Source organism: Bos grunniens, chromosome 11 (assembly GCF_055505025.1).
Source record: "Bos grunniens cultivar Pamir isolate PY7600 chromosome 11, Bosgru_T2T1.0, whole genome shotgun sequence".
In the NCBI taxonomy this organism is placed as follows: domain Eukaryota; kingdom Metazoa; phylum Chordata; class Mammalia; order Artiodactyla; family Bovidae; genus Bos; species Bos grunniens.
Window position 1 is genome coordinate 18783985 of NC_141175.1, and position 23200 is coordinate 18807184.

Sequence of the window (23200 nt, forward strand, 5' to 3'; positions counted from 1 at the left end):
TCTTACTGAAAATATATGCCTCCATTCCTTTGAGATAGTATAGAGTTCTATTTCCCCTCTGTGAAAATAGTGAAACCCAGAGTGAAAAGAAAAACCCAAAATCATAAAGTAGGATTGAACACGTCCCTTGCTCTGTAAGGTGAAAACCAACATCAAAAAGAAGCTGATGGTTTTACAGGGTCATCTATAGCCCCGTGCCTCTCTGAGGCCCAGATCCCACTCTGTCTTCTATAGTTTCCAAGACCACCACAGGCAGAACAGGTACCCTGGGCAGATGGAAAAACACAGGACCTCTCTCAGTTCTGTCCATGGGGACTAAACAGAAAATTTAGCAGTAGAGTCTGTTTGTTTTTTGTTTTTTTTTTTTTTTCCGTCAGTTTCATTTATCTAAACAGAAAGAAACTGAACAGGAAAGATGGAGAACACCTATGTTCCTGCTGGTGGCAATGAAACCAGAACATGCTTACCACGCCCCTGCCTGCACACTGGGCTTCAGCTTCCTCCTCTGTAACGCGGGGGTGACCACAGCACCCACTTCATGGCTTTTTTGTGAGGATTTAGGGAGGTAAGACGTGGTGGAGGCCTTTAGGGATTACTCAACCCTGTAAGCTCGCCCTCTGATGACCACCGATATCATTCCCCAGGGCTTTACGTAGGAGTGTGGGCCAGAAACCCAAGGTCATCGGAGGTCCCATGTGCACACGGGATGGGACACAGCCCCAGTGCTCACCTGCTGATCCCTCATAAGCAAACTCCAGACAAAATCCCAACCCCACTCATGACTGGGATGATCTGCACCAACTCTACAGGTCATTTTCAAAGCTACCTTTGCTTTCTGAGAACAAAAATTGTTCATATTGAAGAAATCGCTAAAAATGGTAACTCCTATAACTCTGAAAGTTGACAGGAACTCGGTCGACGTATCTATCAGAAGCATGTATCTGTATTTGCAGTAAAATAAAAACATATTAACTAGATGAATATCTATATGCACACATATTGAATGCTTTTCCATTTTCAGCCCTGGGTCTTACCCTGTTGCCTTTTTAGTTGGAGGAAAGTTTACAATGACATCAAACTCTATATCTGAAAAAAAAAACAAAAACTTTTTCCCCCAAGGTTAAGCAAACACATTACTATTTGGTCAGGAACTTTGATTGTTTCTCACAAAATTTCCAGCTTTGCTCAATTTCCAGAAGAATGTTGTGAAGTCTCTGGACTCTTACCTAAACCCTGTTTGTCCAAAGAGATCAGTCTAAAGCCTGAAAGACATCTTGATCCAGAAAATAGCAGTCGCGTCTTTGGTCATCCTGAGATGGTCATGGAAAATTACAACACAGATGTTGACATTGGATCTTTCTTCTGTTGCCCAAAGCCCATGAAGCCACAAAACAAAATCAGAAGGAGGAGAATTGAAAGGCTCATGTGGTCAGTGAGAAAGGAAGGCAGCTCTGTGGGCAGCAGGAAGAGACGGGTCATCCAGGAGCCGACCACAGAGGACCACCAGCTAAGCGTGTAAGAGTGAATGACGTGCCCTCAGGCCTGGCGTAGCCACTTGAGCTGCATGACAGTTACCCTATCACCACACTACCCTCTGCCTTTTTCTCCTGGCCTGTCAGGTATGAAGAAAGATAGTAATTGCTTTATAGTGTTGTGTCCATGATTAAACGAGTGCATGTGTATTAAACCCTCAGTGCAAGTTGTTCAGTTGCTCAGTCACGTCCAACTCTTTGTGACCCCACAGACTGCAGCACACCAGGCTTCCCTGGCCTTCACTGTCTCCCAGAATTTGCTCAAGCTCAGGTCCATTGAGTCAGTGATGCTGTCCAACCATTTCATCCTCTGACACCCCCTTCTCCTCCTGCCTTCAATCTTTCCCAGCATCAGAGTCTTTTCCAATGAGTCAGCTGTTTGCATCAGGTGGCCAAAGTATTGGAGCTTCAGCTTCAGCATCAGTCCTTCCAATGAATATTAAAGACTGATTTCCTTTAGGATTGACAGTTGTGATTTCCTTGCTATCCAAGGGACTCTCAAGAGTCTTCTCCTTTTGCCTGGCACAAGATGTGTTAATGCATTTGTTTCTAGTAAAATAAAATAAAAGGGCTGAGAGGACTTCTTTCTAAAACACACCATGTTAAGAGGCAAATGCTAACAGTAGAATGAGAACACTTGCAAGGGGGTCGGGGAGTGGGGGTGACTGATGACTGGGAACGAGTTTCCTTCTGGGGTCCTGAGAATGTTCTGGAACTTATAGAGGTGTGGTTGTACAGCACTGTGAATGGACTGAATGTCGCTGGATTGCACACTTTGAAATGGTTAATGGCTGATTTTATGTTTTATGAATTTCCCCCTAATTAAAAAAAGGAAGAAAAACAGTAATGGTAGCCATGGATTTAAATGGACCAAGAAAAGCACCACTTACCAGAGGAGCCCAAGCACTTAAGGGTGACCCTAACCTGACTTCACAATCAAAGCCAGTGGCCTGGCCACTGCTGGATTTCCCTGGCCCTTTCTCAGGCTGGAGCTGGCATGGGGCATGGCCAACTGGATCAAGGCTTCTTTGGAGCAGCTCACATGGGTCCTCTTGAGGCAGGAGGCAGATCCTCCCCCCACCAGGGTAAAGCAAATGAAAATTCTTTCTCTACTGATAGAAACTCCAAGACAAGAATGGCAGGGCAATTAAGGGAGGAGGCAGGGCCCTTTTCAGACCACATATTTCTCATCCCTGAAGTCAGGAGACCTCCTGGACCACACTTGCACAGAAAGGTTCATTGGAGGCCAAAGGGGAAGTGATGCTAACTAATGCCAGGCTACCTAGATGCCTGGTCAATAGGATCCACCTTGGCTAAGACAGATGCATGCACACACATGGGAGGATCCTGAGATATACCAAATACGGACTGTGAAGCAAGCAAATGAGAATGATTGGCCAAAGGAAAACTGGAAGAAGTACCCCGCGTAAGTGATTAAGCTGCCATGAAGACACAGCTCAGCAGCCCTCCATCTGAATCTGCCCGTGAGCCTATCCACAAATACTGTGCTCTTTTTCTTTTTAATAAACACTTAATAGTTTCACTACTTTCTGTCTTTGTGGGAATTCTTTACTGAAAAGCTGAAGGCCAGGCCCTTGTCACTGACCACCGGTCTCGTGGCCAGGATCTGGTGCTCTCACTTCCGAAACCCAGACCAATCTCTGGCTAGGAGCCTAGGCCTCGCTCCAAGCCGTTGCAGACCAAGGCCACCCAAGATCACCCTCAGAATTATAAAATCTTCAGTCTGTCTGGAGAAAAGATGCTCAGGGGCCTCATGTCTCTGCCTCAGGGCAAGACTTAGGGCCCAGGACACGCAGGAGGACATGGGCGCCTCCTTCAGCTGGAGAACAGAACTTGTACAGGTCCTTTCCTACTAGGAAGGTGGTCTCTTCATATTCAAGTGGAATAACCGAGGAGGGGGGCTGAAAGCTGCTCCTTCTAGCTCTGTTGTTCGAAGACAGGACAGCAGTCACCAACTCAGGTTCAGAAAAGGTGCAGCACCCCCGCCCCCGAAACACTTTGTCTCAAAAGGAGACCCAGCAGCAGCGCATCCCAGTGCTCCTGGGAGGACAGGGAGGTGAGAGCCGCAGGCAGCGGGCGAAGGTGGACTTTCAGCACTGAGCCTGCCGCTGAGCCTCTAGCAGCGCTCCCCAAGAGCATCACCTTCCGCTGACCTCCGAGAATCACACCCTCAAGGCACAGGGCCTCCCCTGTTCTAGGTCCCCAGCCAGGCAGGACTGGAGCAAGACTGCTCTGGGGAGCTGGGCCAGGCAGCGTGTGAGCAGGGGACATCTCCAAACCCAACATACTCACTAAAGCATCCTCACCTCTTACAAACACTGTTCAGAGGCCCTCCCTTTATTTTGGTACTACTTCTTCAAATCTACACATTCATCTATTCGATAAAAAACGTGCAGACAACCATCTCTGCATCAGTTACCAGCATGCTGGGACTTAGAATTTGAAAATAAAAATGGTCACTAACCAGTTTGGAGGGGAGGAGTTATGTACAGATATGTATTGATAGTACAGGGTGACAATGTCATGGCAGAGCTGGCCCAGGCTGTGGAAGAGGGTCCCCCCCGACTCTGCATGAGAGGGGTTTGCTCCGAGTCTTGAGTTTTTCTGGAAAGACAATACACAGGAAAGGCATTTCCTAAAGTCATTTCTAATAGAGGTGGTCACCTGAATGTTGTGAGTTGAAAAGGATCCACTTTAGAATATTTAAATTATTTCCTCATTGTCGAATTGCATTCATCTTTTATTTAAAGCAAGTTAGTGTGTCCAGCACAGTGAGGCCGAACAAACTGAAACCTCAGGGTTTGGAGCAGAGTAAGGTTTATTGCAGGGCCCTCCCAGGACACAAAAAGCCCCATGAAGCCCCAGCTCCCCAAAGGGTTTCAGCAAAGCATTTTTAAAAGCCAGGTTGGGAGGTGGAGGCATCACAGAGTGTATGATGAGCTTCTGCACTGTTTTCTGATTGGCTGATGACAAGAGAACTAGGTGGTGTCATAGGGGTTAATATTATCAGTCCTGGGGCTACAGGAGGCCTGGGGCTATGCTAGCTCCTGGTCATCAAATAGTTAACATCTTCCATTTGGGGTGGGGATGATTCATATCTGCAAAACAACTCAGGAAATTTGCATTAAATATTATTATCTAGGTACTTCAGTTCAGGTTATGTCTGACTATTTGCGATCCCAAGGACTGCAGCACGCCAGGCTGCCCTGTCCATCACCGGCTCCCTGAGTTAATTCATGTCCATCGAGTCAGTGGTGATGATATCCAACCATATCATCATCTACTGTCCCCTTCTCCTCCTGCCTTCCATCTTTCCCAGCATCAGGGTTTTTCCAGTGAGTCAGTTTTTCACATCAGGTGGCCAGAGTATTGGAGCTTCAGCTTCAATCAGAGAGGAACTAAAGCAGAGGATATGGGGGAAAGTCTATCCTGGGAAAGACACCCTAAGGTCCTGCTTGGTCACATTTTAAATGGGTTCAAATCACTCCTGGGGAAAAAAAAAAAAAAACAAGGATAGTGTGAAAGAGGGAAGAAGAGGGGAGAGGAAAAAACGAGGAAAAAGAGACTAAGTTACCACTCTGTTCAAATATCATCTACAGAGGGCTCAGCAAGCAAAAAAATATGGGAATGACTGATGATTGGTATAAGTGAGTTAAACAGAGATAGAAAAATTATTAATAACTTGAAGAATTGAAGTTAATAGATTCAGGTCAGTTAATGGCTGAAGCTTTTAGATTTAGACTGTGTGAGTGTGTGTGTGTGTGAGTGAGTGTGTGTGTGTGTGTGTGTGTGAATAAAATTGACTATGACTCACATGATGATCTCTTTCCAAAGTGTGTTTTCTCATTCCATTTTTCAGCCACATAGGGTTCTAGAAATTATTTTTCTGAAGCAGCAAAGAGTGTTAAGGAGTCTACAACCAAAGCTATAACAAGATCATTGAAGAAATCAATGAGATTAGGATGGAGAAGGGAACATTCTACCCAAAAAAAGTGCCGAGGAAATAGTGAACTACCACGATGAGAGTGGATATTGTAAACAAATGCTTCTTGGAAGACTAGGCTCTATGTCCACTCAAAGGGGGTCAAAAAGAGGTCAGGGGTCATCTGCCTCGGAAGGGAATAATACCATATAGAAAATGGAAATCCAGCTCTAAGATCACTTTTAAGACTTCATGCTATAATTCTTTGATTGTATCCCTATCTATATCTTTGAGTCATCTAAGCAGAAATCACACAGCCTCCAACTTCTCCAGAAATAAAAGGCTACAACAACACAGTTTCCCTGGGGCTGCCTGTCTCTGCAGGTGGGGGTCAGGACACTGCAGATGGGACTGGAGCCCTCAGTGTCAGAAGGGAGTCCATGATGACAGGCAATATCTTCAGGTGCTTTATGAAAATCCCGTTAAGGTTTGGAAACACACTATGCTGATCAGGTGGAGAACCTGCCTTCCCTCACCTCTTAATTTCAACAGAAACCTCACTCCAGCTGCCCAGAGATCCCTCTGCTAACATTTCCAGCCTCCATCAAGATGCCATATAGACCGTACCATGGAAAAAGTTCTCACTTCAGAACAACAATTGTCTGCTGCAGAAATAAAGTAATGCCATTCCTATGAAATCTATAAACTCAAAACAGGGACACAGAACTAGTGGTTGCCAATAACTTTAACTTCATTTATCTATATTTGGCAAAAATTGTGCTGCAGCTGGAGATGAAATGCTGAGCTCAATAACTGCAGAGACGTGAGCTCCAAAACAGCAATTACTAAGCTGTGCTGCCTTGTGTAAGATTTCACTTTTATTTATTATATTTAAAGCAACTCTCTAACTCTGTACAGTACCGACGGCATTGTCTGTTCAAGCCAGAGCTGCTCAGAAGAGCATCTCCACCTGGCTATTGTCCATGGAAGTGATTTCCGGGAGGCAAAACCCGCATCAGCACAGCCTCAGTGGCAGCCCCCACTACCAAATGCACCTCTCTTTTGTCCATAATTGGAAGAAACTATTCTCGTTTTCGACTCAAACTTGGCTTATCGCATACAGCGTGCAACTCAGATGATGCCTCTTTTTTTATCAGTGGAGATATTGATAATTATAATTGGCATGCTGCGGAAGAGGACTATAAATATCCCATCAGCTGCCACAGAGCAAAGAAGAGGGGGGAGAGGTGGCAACCTACGCCTCTGAGAGGGGCTGAGAGAGGAAGACGGAGCCTCATGGCCATTGTCACCAGCTAACATCTGTTTCTTATCCTGGGTGATGATTTTCATAGAATCATAGAAATTAGAGATAGAAAGGGCCTATTAGGTCATCCAGTACAGCTCTCTGCCAGTGTAGAATTATTCTCTACAAGAAAGATTCACTTCTTTGTTCTCATAAAAAGTGCTGATCTTCACATATGGTTTCCCAACACTGTTACATGTAAAATAGACAACCCACAAGGACCTACTGTGTAGCCCATGCTCAACATTCTGCAACAGCTTAAATGGGAAAAGCACTTGAAAAAGAATAGGTACATGTATATGCATGTTGCTGTTCAGTCGCTAACTGAGATCCACCTCTTTGCAACTCCATGGACTGCAGCACTCCAGACTTCCCTGTCCTTCACTATCTCCCAGAGTTTGCTCAAACACCTGTCCATTGAGTCGATGATACCATCCAATCATCTCATCCTCTGCTGCCCCCTTCTCCTCCTGGCCTCAGCCTTTCCCAACATCAGGGTCTTTTCCAATGAGTCAGCTCTTTGAATCAGGTGGTCAAAGTATTGGAGCTTCAGCTTTAACATCAGTCTTTCCATTGAATATTCAGGATTGCATAACTGAATCATTTTCCTGTCCAACTTAAACTAACACAATGTTGTTAATCAACTATATTCCAATATAAAATAAATTTTAAAACATAAATGAATATCAGAAGAATATATAAAAAAGCAAAGAAATAAAATTGAGAGGGTAACTGAATGGATTCCTGAGGTAAAGGAGTTGAAAAGTGATTAAAAACCTAAATATGCAACAACATAATAACCCTTTATATGTTTATAAGGCATGGCAAAATAGAACATCAGCAGTTTACAGAATCTTGGACAAATTCCCTTCCAGAAATGCTCGAACTAGATTCAGAGGAAACTTGGATTTTTTTTTTTTTCTTCAAAAACAAAAAGGAGGAATAAAGGATTGGCAAGAAAGTGATTGAAGTTACTTTTAAATCCAGTTCTAAAAGTATTGCCAAAGTTGCATTCCCTGACATTAAACACATTCGTAGTGATCATCTTTCATTTTTTTTTAATGTAGTGACAGCCTCACTCATCTTTTGACTTATGGAATAAATTAATTTCTATTTTTAAAACAAATTTTCCATCTGATATGTCCAGTGCTGCTTCTACTCTGAAACTTCATTTACAAATGAACATTTGCTTATCTTTCCTTTATTGGGATTAGTTTATCAACACCAGCAGAAAACACATTTGTCTGTCTGTTGACTTGATTTCTCACTCTGATTCACACTCCTCTCTCTGATGGCAACTTTACCTTGAGAATGTCTCCAGTGTTTAGCCTATAACCCACTCCAGTATTCTTTTTATTTTATTTTTAATTGAAGGATAATTGCTTTAAAATATTGTGATGATTTCTGCCATACATCAACATGAATCAACATCAGCATACCTATGTTTCCTTCCTCTTTAACTTCCCTCCCGCCTCCTTCCCTACCCAACCCCTCTAGATTGTCACAGAGCACTGGCTTTGCATCATACAGAAAATTCCCACTGGCCGTCTAGTCAAGGCTATGGTTTTTCCAGTGGTCATGTATGGATGTGAGAGTTGCACTATAAAGAAAGCTTTTGAACTGTGGTGTTGGAGAAGACTCTTGTGAGTCCCTTGAACTGCAAGGAGATCCAACCAATCCATTCTAAAGGAAATCAGTCCTGACTATTCATTGGAAGGACTGATGCTGAAGCCCCAAAACTTTGGCCTGATGCAAAGAACTGACTCTTCTTGATGGAAAAGACCCTGATGCTGGGAAAGACTGAAGGCAGGATGAGAAGGGGATGACAGAAGATGAGATGGTTGGACATCACTGACTTGATAGACATGAGTTTGAGCAGCTCAGGGAGTTAGTGATGGACAGGGAAGCCTGGCTTGCTGCAGTCCATGGAGCCGCAAAGAGTTGGACATGACTGAGTGACTGAACTGAACTGAACTGATCTGTTTTACATATGGTGATATGTATGTTTCAACACTAGTCTCTCAAGCCATCCCACCCTCTCCTTCCCCCACTGTGACCAAAAGGCTCTTCTTTATGTCTGTGTCTCCTTTGCTGCCCTGCAAATGGGTTCATTAGCACCATCTTTCTAGATTCCATATATATGTGTTAATACACGATATCTGTCTTTCTTTTTCTGACTTACTTCACTCTGTATAATAGGCTGTAGGTTCATCCACCTCATTAGAACTGACTCATATGCCTTCCTTTTTCTAGCTGAGTAATATTCTATTGCGTATATATACCACAGCTTCTTTATCCATTCATCCGTTGATGGACATCTAGGTTTCTTCCATGTCCTAGCTATTGTAAACAGTGCTTCAGTGAACACTGGGGTACATGTGTCTTCTTGTCTGGACATCCCCACAATCAGAGGAGCTTGGCAGACGACAGTCCGTAGGGTCACAAAGAGTCAGACACTACTGAGCATACACACATACACACTTGCTATCTAAGCAACACCCTGACCTTACTTTTCCTCTCATTGTCCCCTTTCTCTAATGTTAGGCAGTAAATAATGTCACCAACTTCAGACACGTTCATGACATTCTGCTGACCAGCTAGGACTCAAGAACCACCAACTCAAAAAGTGGGGGTTAGTCTTTCAGAAGTGTGTGGTCCAAAACAGTGAGCAAAAGAAAGTGCTCTCTGAATCCTTGTGGGAACACTTGTCAACTGGGATGTGAATCATTGTTTTTCAAACTTTGAACTTTTTCATTTGTATTGGAGTATGGCTGATTAACAACACTGTAATCATTTCAGGTGAACATTGAAGGGACTCATGCCTACAAATACATGCAAGATATGTGAATTATTAACTTCACTTATTCCGTCCATCCATCCATAAACTGTCATTGTCCTATTCTCAGTGATTAAGCCATACTAGGGTCCGAAATATTTTATGACAGAAGGAAAGACTTCTTTGTAGTTTCTGAAGGAACAGCTTCTTTCCTACAATTATGTAATCTTTTGTTTGAAAGCGTGGCAGTAACACAAGAATTTTTGGCATTATTATTTGTTGTTGTTACCACCAACAAAAGGCCTTTAATTGGAATCTATTTTCTATGGGACAGACAAAGGCAGTGCAATGGTCAGAGTTCCTCCTCAGTAAGCAGTTTTTGAGCACCTATTATGCACAGAGCGCAGAGCTTAGAGAGGGTGTAGAAAGTTGGTTCCAACACAGCCTCTGTCTTTGAGATCCTAATAACGATGAGAGATGCAGACACCAAGGCCTGCTTAGGATGCAGGAAGGAGAAAGGCAAGTTCAGAGCAAGAAGGGTGAACAGAGGAAGGGAAAGAAGACTCGCCTTACCTTCTAGACATGCACATGCCCTCCGGGAGACAGTGACGTGTCCTTGTGGAGGAATGCCTGCAGAATGAGAATGAACAAGAGTGCATACACATTGCGTGATAGCCTTCATCTGCTGATTCCATAATCGGAGCCCAGAAAGGTGGCGTATTGATCACAGATGCATTCCTGTTTAGTCTTAAGTCAGGAGTGACCTTAAATCAGGGCACTAAATCTGGAGAAGGAAATGGCAACCCACTCCAGTACCCTTGCCTGGAAAATCCCAAGGACAGAGGTGCCTGGTAGGCTACAGTTCATGGGGTCAGAAAGAGTCAGACATGACTGAGCAACTTCACTTTCACTTTCAAATCCAGAGAGCAAGTTTTGTCTGCCCTATCACATGCCAGGAGAGTCACCTTGGGCAGGTCACTCATTCATTCACTCCAGGTATTTTTTTTAATAAAGACTTCACTTTCTCAGAATAGTTTTAGTTTCATGGAAAAATTAAGAGGCGAGTACAGAGATTTCACACAAACATCCTGCCACCATACATGCATGGCCTCCCCCGTTTCCAACACCCCCACTAGTGGGCACATTCGTTACAATCCGTGACCTGTATGTTTTTCACAATCATACACAGCAGTCACTGGAATACTTGAATGTCACTGCATACTTGCAAGGTGACCCTACACGGATCCCACTGCCTTCCCACCATAGATCTGGTGGGTTATGAGCTGGTGAGCGGTGCCGTCCTTCATCAAGGGCAGAAGGCGGCCAACTCACCTGTAGTGGAACTACACGAACCATCTCTACTGGAGTGGGTTGCCATTCCTTTCTCCAGGGGACCTTCCCGACCCAGGGATCAGACCCAGGTCTCCTGCATTGCCGGCGGATTCTTTACCACTGAGCCACCAGGGAAGCCCTGTGTTATTAGCACCTCTCTCTTAATAACAGAAATGACTGGTCACAAATAAATGAACAAGTGAATAAAACCATATCTGAAGATTTGTGTGATTCTAGGGGATTTGCCTCATCACTCTGATTCTTAGACTATAAAGCCTCTATCTGACAAGTCACACTACTCAGTGCATTGGGGCAAATGACTTATCCTGAGCCCTCAACACCTCCATCTCTATAGTGAGATGAGTGAATAGCCAATACCTAAGGGTCCTTTTTGATCTGCAAATATTTTATTATATTTCCGTCAATAATCACTAAACACTGAATCGATCGAATGAGCTGAAAGGCAAAGGTTTATCATTTGATTCCTTTCTGTAAACATGTATTCAAGTGCATTTTCTGTAAGTCACTGAGCTGGCTGCTAGAGGAGCTCTCAGACAGAACATAACAATGCTTTTGTCTCCAAGGATTTGGTGGTCCTTCTCTTGGTGGTGTCATAAAAATTAGCTTCAAGTTAAGTAAAAGAAGTGAGGAGGAAATGGCAACCCACTCCAGTATTCTTGATTGGAGAATCCCATGGACAGAGGAGCCTGGCAGGCTACAGTCCGTGGGGTCACAAAGAGTCAGATATGACTTAGAAACTGAGCATGTAGCACACAACAGAAATAGGCTAGAGTAAACGCAGTTTTTAGCAGCAATGCCACTTCTTTCTCATAACTAACGTGAATGATACACAGTCGCAAGCAAGTTTGTCCCTGAGGCTGGTCCTGTCTCAGTCCCCTCATCTCAGGCCGCTCCTCCTCCCTACCCCAGGACATAGAGACCCCCTGTGCTTCCTCCTCTGCTCAGGCTGCACCTTTTTCTGAGGGACGTCCTTCCCCTGCTTCTCACAGGGCACTCTTTAACCACAGAATCTCCACCGCCTTCCTCGCCCCCACTGCCCCTGGTGCTCCACCCTCAGTGCTCCCACTGCTCTGGCCCTAACCTCCACTTCCGCAAGGTCATGGCCAGGATTTGGTTTCAGGCAAGTATTTCCCTCCCATGCTCTGGGTTTCCCCAAGGACAGGAGCTGCCTGTCTAGTTCACCTGTACCTGTGCTCACCTTACCATAGATGAGCGTACAGATGGCTCTGAAAACATGAGTTCTTTACCTGCCTCATGGCCAAGGGTTGCAGATTAATTTGTAACTTTGACCTTTGCACCCTTGTTCCTGTATGAGAATCAGCATCCCTGTGCAAAACGCCAGTCTTGCATTTGGGCAGATGACGTCACTTGAAACTCACCCCTTCTTGTGACAGTGGAAGGACCCAGATCAAGGCAGAAACCTTGAGCGGCAGGACAAGCAGTCCAGTAGAACTGTGTGCAGTCAACCTGGTATCAGGACCTCTGCTTCCCTCATCTTCCTCTGCAGCGTGTCTCACCTGCCTGCCCTGGCTGCCCCCACCCCTCACCCCGCCCGTCACCCTTGTGCCTACACATGTTTGTGCACGGATCCAATTAGCACTGGATTCAGCTTAACTCTGACTTCCCTGGTGGCTCAGACAGTAAAGCGTCTGCCTACAGTGAGGGAGACCCGGGTTCGATCCCTGGATGGAGAAAATCCCCTGGAGAAGGAAATAGCAATCCACTCCAGTACTCTTGCCTGGAAAATCACCTGGACAGAGGAGCCTGGTAGGCTACACAGTCGCTGGGGTCGCAAAGAGTCAGACACGACTGAGCAACTTCACTTTTTCACTTTCAGCATAACTGCTCACACGCTGACCTCTTACTCCATGCCAGGCACTGGTCTCTGAGCTTCAAGTGTAATGACTCATTTAATCCTCAGAATGACCCAGTGAGTAAGTGCAGCAGTGTGGTTATCAGGCTACTCCAGAGAAACGGAACCAATAGAATATTATATATCCTATTGACAGAGAGAGAAAAAGGGACTGGCTCACACAATGGCGGGGACCGGCAAGTCCAATTTCTGCAGGGTAAGCCCACAGGCTAGAGACCCAGGGAAGATTTGACGCTGCAGATTGAGCCTGAAGGTCCTCTGCTGGCAGAGTCCCATCTTCCTGAAGGAAATTAGTCTGTCAAGGCCTTCCCTTGCTTAGATGAGGCCCACTCACATTATGAAGCATATAATCTGTCTCATTCAAAGTCTACTGAGTTACATGTTAATCTCACCTGGCAAAATACCTTCCCAGCAACATCCAGACTGATGTTTGACCAAATATCTGGGTATTGTGATCTAACCAAGATAACAGCAACAATTAACCATCACGGGAAGGTGTTCTCATCATTCTCATTCCACAGAAGAGGAAAGGAAAGTACAGATTGTTGAGACAACTAGTCCAAATCACATGGTGACATGCAGCACAGCAGGGATTTGAACAGGACAGTTGTCCCAAGAGCTTGTGTTCTTAAGTCCTGAGCCAGTGCTCCTTCCTGTGAATCACAGTGCGGTCTTCCATACTTGCTCATGACATTTATTACAAGGGGAGGAGTTGAAAAGGAACCACCTCCTTCTGATCATTGTCAAAGTGGTAATGCCATGAGTCCAGTGTAGCGCTGAGCCAGAAATACATCATCCAAGAGGGTGATCCCATATTAAGTCTGCTCAATGGCAACCCACTCCAGTATTTTTGCCTGGAGAATCCCAGGGACAGAGGAGCCTAGTGGGCTGCCGTCTATGGGGTCGCACAGGGTCAGACACGACTGAGGTGACTTAGCAGCAGTAGCAGCAGCACATGATTCCAAATCCACCATCAACCTGAACCAATTCACTGAATCCCACAATAAGGCTGACAGGGAGGTGCTTACCCTTGGAGGCTCCTGGGCCGTCTGCTTGTCTTTGTTTTGGGTGTGCGTGTGTGTGTGTGTGTGTGTATACCTGTGCATAAGTCTGGAGTTCCTTGGGGACACTGCTGATGAATTTCCCTATTTCATCACCTATAACTACTCCCTGCTGCATAGGACTGAATCCTAAGTGGGTCCTGCCCTCATCCCAAACCTCCAACATGATGTCAACTTGCTGTAAAATTTAAAAGTACTGGCTGTGAATTCAGAGTAAACTGGTCACAATACCACTTCAGCCCTTCCTAGCTAAATACTCTTGGAGACATTGTTTAATCAGTCTCCCAAGTTCTTGTTCCTTAGGTACCACGGGCTAATCAGGACACCCTCTTGGGAGGTCATTGTGAGGACTTAGCAATAATGATGCAAGTAAGGCACACAGCCCAGTGCCCGGTATGGAGGCATGTTTAAATGGGTGTGAGCCATCATTTTGAAGGGTAATTAATGCTTTATTGTCAATTTTTCCTCATTAAAAATCTTTTTAATAGAAAGAATGCCTAACCAAAGCAAACTCTTGATTAAGTCTTTCCATATGGCTTGTGGGCAGTGAAATACTCAGAATGATCCGAAGATTGCTCTAGCCAAGAACCTGTCCAGCTGGGCCTCCATTGCCCTTCCCACAGCCAGCTTTCGGTGACCGATCACTCCAGGACACTGGTCTGGGCGCAGCCCTCCACAGCCTCTCCCGGCGTGTGGTCATCCACCTGCAGTGACTCATTCTTGCAATAGGAGAGGGTGTCCCAGCTGTTGCCACAGCCTGCAGCCCTACAGGGACCCTGCAGAGTGTGGTCCCCATGGCTGTTGTCCTGGCTGAGGCACCTGTACCCAACTTGCCCCCCATTTGTCCCAGGAGGAAAATGCTGTGAGTGATCTTCTACAGGCACCGACTTTGCTCAGTCTCTGCAGGAGATTAAGTGACTGGGCCTCCATGGCTCTGATGTCATGTCAAATGTATGAACGTCTGGCCCAAAGCTTAATGTATTTCAGCCATCCTACATTCTCAGCTTTGCTGGGGCTGCAGATCCTCTGCTTAACAGAAAACAGTCATGGACCAGATGAAAGCAATCTTCCCAGACAGCACTTTTCTCGTCTTTTTCCAGTCTCGAGAAAAAGTTTGCACCTCTCACCTTCACAGCTCCAGCAGAACCAGGGGAACCGGGCCATCTACTCAGATCTCACGGGGAATGATGCCCATTCCCTGAATTCTTCACTGGACAAAGAGGCCTCCCTCTTTCTGCCACATGCTGTGCAAACACAGGAAGTGTGCAACAGCCAGGGGTGTGGGGAGCAGAGGCTGTTAAATGTGTTGGAGTTGCTGGGGGTCAGACACCCTGGACATTTGACAAATTAAAGCTGAGCTCTTACTCGGTGGCAGGAAACATGCTATGTGCTGGATTTACAGCTGTGCGCGAGACACTCAGTACCATCCCTTGGGGGGCCTTAACGTTTAATCAGGGAGAGGCAGCTCATCATGGACATAGCAAGGAGGGGTGCACACTGCCAAGGAGAAGGGCAGAGCGTGAGAGAATACAAAATACAGGGCTGTATGGGGATGGATGGACGCAGCCTGGCAGGTTGTTAGAAGCTGCCCTAGGAAGTGAGATTTAGTCACACTCTGAAGGGTGATTAGGAGGGAGCTTGGTAAAGTAGCGCGCAGGAGAGCTTTATAGGCTGAGCTGGTCAACCATGGGACCGAGGGGAGCGGGTGGAAGCTTGCTGGATTCCAGGAACTGAGAGAAGTGCTGGGTGGCCAGTGTGCCGAGGCAGTGGGCAAAATGCCAGAGCACGTGTTGGCCTGCATGTCCTGTACACGATCTTCAAGACTATCGTGCAAGGCAGGGGGGCCACCGAGGTTTACAAAAGGGGTGAGAAGGTCAGATTTATCTTCCAGAAGATTATTTTGGCCAAATGGAGAATGGAATAGGGACAGGCACGATCAGACCAGATTTAAACAAAAAGCTTCACGGCCACGTCCATGGCAGCACTATTCACAACTGCCCAAAGGTAAGAACCCACATGTCCGTCAGCTGATGAACACAGCGATGAAACGGGACAGTCACCCACACGACGGAACGTTACTCAGACGTCAAAAAGCAGTGGCATGGGGGTACATGCTGCAATGTGGATGAAGGTCAGAATTGCTGTGCTCTGGGAAAGGAGACAGACACAAAAGGCCACAGACGGTGGCGACTCCACCTGCAGGAAATATTCAGAATGGGCAGATGCGTGGAGACAGTTGCCAGGGGCAGGGCAGAGAGAGGGAGGTTTGCAGAGCATCTCTGTAGGTGGGTTTTCCACACTCAACAAGTCCCAAAGTGAAAGTGAAGTTGCTCAGTCATGTCCAACTCTTTGCAACCCCATGGACTGTAACCTACCAGGTTTCTCCGTACTTGGGATTTTCCAGACAAGAATACTAGAGTGGGTTGCCATTTCCTCCTCCAGGAGATCTTCCCAACCCAGGGAATGAACCTGGGTCTCCCACATTGTAGGCAGATGCTTTATCGTCTGAGCCACCAGGAAAGTCCCTTAACAAGTGCGGTGATAGATAATTCTGGAACCAGAAATGGCGATGGCTGTACAACCTGTGAATATAGTAATACAACTAAACTCCATACTTCTCCACCTGCAGGACCAGTTTTCCCTGGGGCTGCACCAACAATGCTTCAGGCACACTGACTCTCGGTCCCCCAGTTCAGGCCTGGCCGCTCACTGGGGGCAGAAATGGAGACACAGAACAGATCTCCTCTTTCCTTTCCTGACATCACCCCACGTGTGGACGTTCACGTTAGTCACGTTGAGAACCCTCTTAGCATCACAGCATCTGAATGAACACAGTGCCTCGGTGTTTACAGGACACGCTCCCTTCTATCACTGCATATCTTCTCCACTCAGCAGTCCTTAAAGGAGACGTTGTTAACTGCATCTTACAGATCAGCAAATTGGGTTCAGAGAGGTTAATTAACTTGTTTAAAAATCCCACTGTGAGCAAATATCAGAACGAAAATTGGACTGCAATCTTTGGCCTCCAAGCCCAATGCTCTTCCCACGATATTACCACTTCCATTCTAGAAAAGCAGTCCTCCACATTTCCATCTCACCTGCAGCCCAATAAAGTGAAAATTTTGTCTCCCTCACACAGCAAGATGAAGTGGCCCCAATTATTCACAAAAAGCAGCACTTTTGTCTGACTACACAGCTTCAGCATTAAAACAGCCTACACATTCCATTGGGTTCTTAATTGGAAAACACTGCAAATATTTTCCAATTATTTTCTTTGTAAGGTCTCCAAGCTAGAGGCAAATCTCCCTAGGTTCATTGTAAGGCATTGTGTGTGTGCATGCACGTGGGTGAGTGTGTGTTCTGATGCTCTTAATCCTGAAAAGATCTGTCCTATTCCTGAGCACATCACAGGCCTATGATAAATGCTTGCTGAAATAAAATAAAATAAAATTTTATGAAAATAAAATTCACATAAATTCACTTACATTTTACAAATAACACTTGTTTAGGTCATGTAATACTCAGGCAATAACTGTCCAAATTTGAATCCAAAATGAATCAATAGGGACCTCCCTGGTGGTCCAGTGGTTAAGACTCCATGCTTCCACTTCAGGGGGCCCAGATTTGATCCCTGATCAGGGAACTAAGATCCCGTATGCCAGGTGACACAGCCTAAAATAATAATAATAATTTATGAGTGCCAAGTCGTTTCAGTCATGTCCAACTCTGTGTGATCCTATGGACTATAGCCCACCAGGATCCTCTGTCCATGGGATTCTTCAGGCAAGAAAACTAGGTTGGGTTTCCATGCCCTCTTCCAGGGGATCTTCAGGACCCAGGGTCTCCTGGGTTTTCGGCATTGGCAGGCAGGTTCTTTGCCACTAGCTCCACTTTGGAAGCCATAATACTACTAATAAATAGATATGAATTCTAAAAAAATGAATGAATATCTGTAAGCTCACCACTAACCTCAGGAAAGGTTCTTATTTACCTAGGGAAATTACTGGTCTCCACCCTAGACAATGCTCAGTTCATCTCAGAGTGCCATACGGGACACGGCTGCACACGGTACTGAAATCAGTGAAAGTGAAAGTTGTTCAGTCATGTCCAACTCTTTGCCACCCCATGGACTATACAGTCCATGGAATTCTCCAGGCCAGAAAACTGGAGTGGGTAGCCTTTCCCTTTTCCAGGTGGTCTTTCCAACTCAGGGATTGAACCCAGGTCTCCCACTTTGCAGGCGGATTCTTTACCAGCTAAGCCACAAGGGAAGCCCAAGAATACTGGAGTTGGTAGCCTATTTCTTCTCCAGCAGATCTTCCCAACCCAGGAATCGAACCTGGGTCTCCTGCACTGCAGGCGGATTCTTTACCACCTGAGCTATGAGATCAAGCTGGACTCAGTTTTCTAATTTTACATAAATGGCTCCTGCCCCAGCTTCAAAAATGATGAAGGGGGAAGTGAGTGCTTCCAGGAGCAGGGAGTGCAAAACCATTTGCCCCTTTGACTTCAACATCCCGTCTCTGGGAACTTGGCTCTCGGGAACCAGCTACAGGGATGATGCTGAAGCATCAAGGACAGATTGATCACCAGAGAAGCTGGACAGGACTACTTGCTCAGAGTTATTACAAAAAGGGTCACAGTCAGAGAGGCGGAAAAAGCAACACAAACACATAATTAAAAGAAAGATTTAAGGAATCCACAAAAATACCAAAGCTAAGTGAGCAGAAATGTATTGGGTTGCAAAGAAACTCCATGCAGTTCACACATGCTAGTGATCTTGCCGTGCATTCAGGGGGTCTTTCATTGTGAGAGCTGCATTGGCCACTTTGGAAAGAGGAACCAATGGGCATCGTTGGGGGGTTTCCACTCTGCTCCACCAACAATGAACTACAAGCATGGTTGCACTTGCCCTGAGCAAGTCATACTGGTTCTGTGATTCCGTCTTCTCACCTACACAGGGCATATAAGTGTTGCATAAGATTTTTGTAAGAATTAAATAAGAAGATACCTGTGAAAGTGCTTAGAATATTAAATGACTATAAATGTGAACAGACCAAAGTTCAAACCAAAGTGTTAGTACCTCAGTTGTATCCGACTCTTTGTGACTCCATGGTCTGTAGCCCACCAGGATCCTCTGTCCCTGGGATTCTCCAGGCAAGAATACTTGAGTGGGTAGTCTTTTCTTCTCCAGGAAATCTTCAAGACCCAGGGATCAAACCTGGGTCTCTTGCATTACAGGTGGATTCTTTACCGTCTGAACCACCACAGAAGCCTTGGTGTGTATGGATAAAAGTGTGAGTGAAGTGAAGTCGCTCAGTCGTGTCCTACTCTTTGCAACCCCATGGACTGTAGCCTACCATGCTCCTCTGTCCATGGGATTTTACAGGCAAGAGTACTGGAGTGGGTTGCCATTTCCTTCTCCAAAGGATCTTCCCAACCCAGGGATTGAATCTGGGTCTCCCACATTGTAGGTAGACGTTTTATGGTCCGAGACTACTATTGGCTAAAAGAAGTGTTTTTATTTAATTAAATAATAATAATTAACATTTTGACACTTTTCTATGTACCCAGGTTGCACAAAGAGCTTTTATCTAGTTCATCCTTCACAAAATAACTTTATGAGGAAAGAATGATTATTATGCCTCTTTTGGAAGAGGAAATTGACTTGCAGAGAATTTCAGTAACTCGCCAGCTAAGGAGTCCTAAGGATGCAGCCTCAAGAGTCAGTGGGGTTTAATCTACATTAGCTCAGTTGTGTCCAACTCTTTGCGACCCCATGGATGGTAGCCTACCAGGCTCTGCGATCCATGGGATTTTCCAGGCAAGAATACTGGAATGGGCTGCCATTTCCTTCTCTAGGGGATCTTCCTAACCCAGGGATTGAACCCGGGTTTCCTGCATTGCAGACAGACGCTTTACCATCTGAGCCACTAGGGAAGCCCTAGTAACCACACAGTAATATAAATAATAAGAAAAGGAGGAGGAGAACCAGAGGGAAACTTCACATATCGTCTCGTTTGATCCCCATGAAAACCATATGAGGTAGGTATTGTCAAAGCCCCATTTCACAGATGAGAACATTGAGGAGTGAAAGAAGATGGGGTCTTTGGATACCACAGACAGTTTACCAGGCCTGTTTGAAAAGCAGCACAGGCAAGTGAACAGGAAAGTGGACTTTAGAGCCAGACTTCCTGGGTTCAAGTCCCAACTCTGACACTTTCTTGCTGCGCGACCTCAAGCAAGTCACTTCACCATCCTGTGCCTCAGTTTTCCCATCTGAATAATAGGGACAACAATAGCACCAACGTCACACATGGTCGTGAGGATTAAACATGTGAATATGTGCTAAGTGCCTGCTCCTTCAAGTATGATCTGCCCACAATCGCTACTGCCCTCCCAGTGACACCTGAGAGCTTGTTAGAATTATGGGGGCACCTTAGACCCCAGATTGGAGCCTGATCCTAGGAAATTTTTCTGCACATTGAGGAGAGCTCGGAGTGGTGCACAGGCTTCCCAGGTAGAGCTAGTGGTAAAGAACCCACCTGCCAATGCAGGAGATGTAAGAGACATGGGTTGATCCTTGAGTCCAGAAGATCCCCTGGAGGAGGGCGTGGCAACCCACTCCCATTCTTGTCTGGAGAATCCCATGGACAGAGGAGCCTGGTTGGCTATGCCCCACAGGGCCGCAAAGAGTTGGACATGACTGAAGAACTTAGCACACACACACACAGAGTGATGCATGGTAGGGCAATGTCAGCTGATGTCTTTATTCTCATTGGAGCTGATGACATGGAACATGAGTGAGGTGGGAGGGGCCAGAGCAATGAGCCTGGTGAAGTAAGTGGGGGTAAATTGTGACGGGCCCCACTCTGGGAACTTGGGTGCCATCCGAAAGGTCCCAGAGGCAAAGATGGAGCTCTGGAGGGCTGGGAGTGAAGCCATGGTCAAGATCACATTTCAAGGTTCTTTTACAAATAAAGACTCCAAACTAATGATCAAGCATTACACGAGCAAGTGTTGCTAGATTCTCTGCAAACCCAACTTGTGTGGTTATCTGGATCCTCTGGAGGTCCTTGGGTCTCCCCAGGCACTGGGGGACACAGGCTTGCTCAGGCCTCGGACCCATGCTGGCTCACCAAGGGGCCACCAAACAAGTGGAAGTGTCTCCTTTTTAGTCTTCCCCATGGGTGGGTCGGGACCTACAATTACGCAAATGAACCAATTCATGTGTTAAGTTGTTTTATAACTGGGAAACACAGTTTGAAAGTGGAGAATCCTTATTGGAAAATCAATTACTTTCTAAATAGAAAAAAACACTAGGCCCATCCCAGGAAAACCTGGCCCCTAAGATTCAGAACTTATTCCAAAAAAGTATCTGTGAGATTGTAATTCAATAATTGGGGTGTGTACATGGGGAAAACGGAGTATGATAACTGCTAGGAAGAAAGGCCAAAAGTCTGGGGTTTTTTGTTTATTTTTATTTTTTGTTGTTGTTGTTTTAACATGCCTGGATTGTTTTTACTAAGAACTAAAATTGGCAGGGGTGGTTCTCAAACTTGAGTGTGCATCACAATCTTCTGGTAACTTTCCCGACTCTCAAAGTTCCTGATTCCATGGATCTGGGTGGTACTCCATAACAGGCACCACAAATGGAATGGCTTTCAGCAGCAGAATTTATTCATCTTTCAGACGCCAGAAACCCGACATCAAGGGTTTGCAGGGCTGAGGTGCCCCGGAGAAACTGTTGCATGCCTCTCCCCCAGCTGCTGGGCTTTGCTGACACCTCTGGTGCTGTGTGTCTTGACGATACACCCACCCAATCTCTGTCTTCAAGTTCACATGGCATTCATCCTGTCTGCATTTCTGTGTCTAAACGTCCCATTTTTATAAGGACACCAGCCATGTTGAATTCACCCAATTCACTGATCATCCAGGATGACCTCTTCGTAACCAGTTACACTTGCCATGACCCTATTTCCAGAGAAGGTCACATCCTGGGACTTAGGGCCCCAACATAAGGCATTTTAAACAGACACAGTTCAACCCACTTCTTGTTCAGTTGCTAAGTCATGTCAGACTCTTTGCAATCCCATGGACTGCAGCACGCCAGGCTTCCCTGTCCTTCACTATCTCCCGGAGCTTGCTCAAACTCACGTCCATTGAGTCAGTCATGCCATCCAACCATCTCATCCTCTGTTGCCCCCTTCTCCCACAAGAACTACCTTATCCTGTATATAACTCACAGCCCCCAATTTCTAACGAATCCAGATCACTGAAATAAAGAATGACCCATTGCGCATACCTTCCTTTCTTCTCTCTCTATTCAGCTTCCTCTAAATACGTATTTCTCTGCCATTGTGCCTTCCTTCCTGGACTCCTGCAAGTTCTCTGGGAATAAAGCCCTGGGCCTCCTCAGCAGGACCTTTCGGAGCAGAAGTCCCTCAATGCCCGTCTTTGTGAAGCCGGCTTTCACCAGCTCAGTGGTGCTTTGTCACTCGGAGCCCTTGGCCCTCCCAGGACCCCAGTGATCCGCAAACAGCAACTGCCTCCCTGATGCCTCTGTAAAGCTGGAAATCTGCGGTTACCATGGTTAATATTTCTGACTTGATTGGCACCACCAGTAATTGAACTGCAGTCTCTCAAGTGCAACACGCTCTATTCATTAGCTCCTATTGTCTTGGGCCATTGCATCAAACCACATTATTTTTTCTGCTTACAAAAATAAATAAATAAAAATGAAAAAAAAGAAAGGAAAGAAGAAAAGGCAGTCATGACTACAGTGCTGCGTTGCCATATGAGACGTTGCAGTTTTGCTTCGAGGGTGAAATCACTCTAGACGGAATTTCATGTTGTACCAGCTCTGGCCCCGTCAAGAATGGTGAGATGTAAAGTGAGAAATCTTAATTTCGGTGGCACAGTCACAGAGACTCAGAGCTAGGAGTCGGAACTAGCCGAGTCCCAGTGTTTGTGCCACGGAGGCAACTGCTGCTTGTTTACCCTCCTGTCAGCGTATAGAACCGTCTCTGAATCCGTGTCTCCCGCACGTCTATTTATACCCTGCCCCATCCCCAAGATTCCACAGAGCTTCTGTGAGCTTGCAGGAGTTTTTCCTTAAGGGATTAATGAAAAGTGCATGGATTTGTAACATTCTTGGCTGTATTATCTCAGGTTTCTATTTTTAATAATCAAGGCTGTGTTTTGTTTGTTTTTAAGTTGGAGACACTTCGGTTTTCTCACTGGCATTCCATGCTTTCCTTCTTTCTTTTTTTCCTCATTTACTTCACTACAATTCCTGGAGCTCTACTAATATCAGGCTGTATGTGTGCAAGTGCTTGGTGGCTCAGTCATGTCCGACT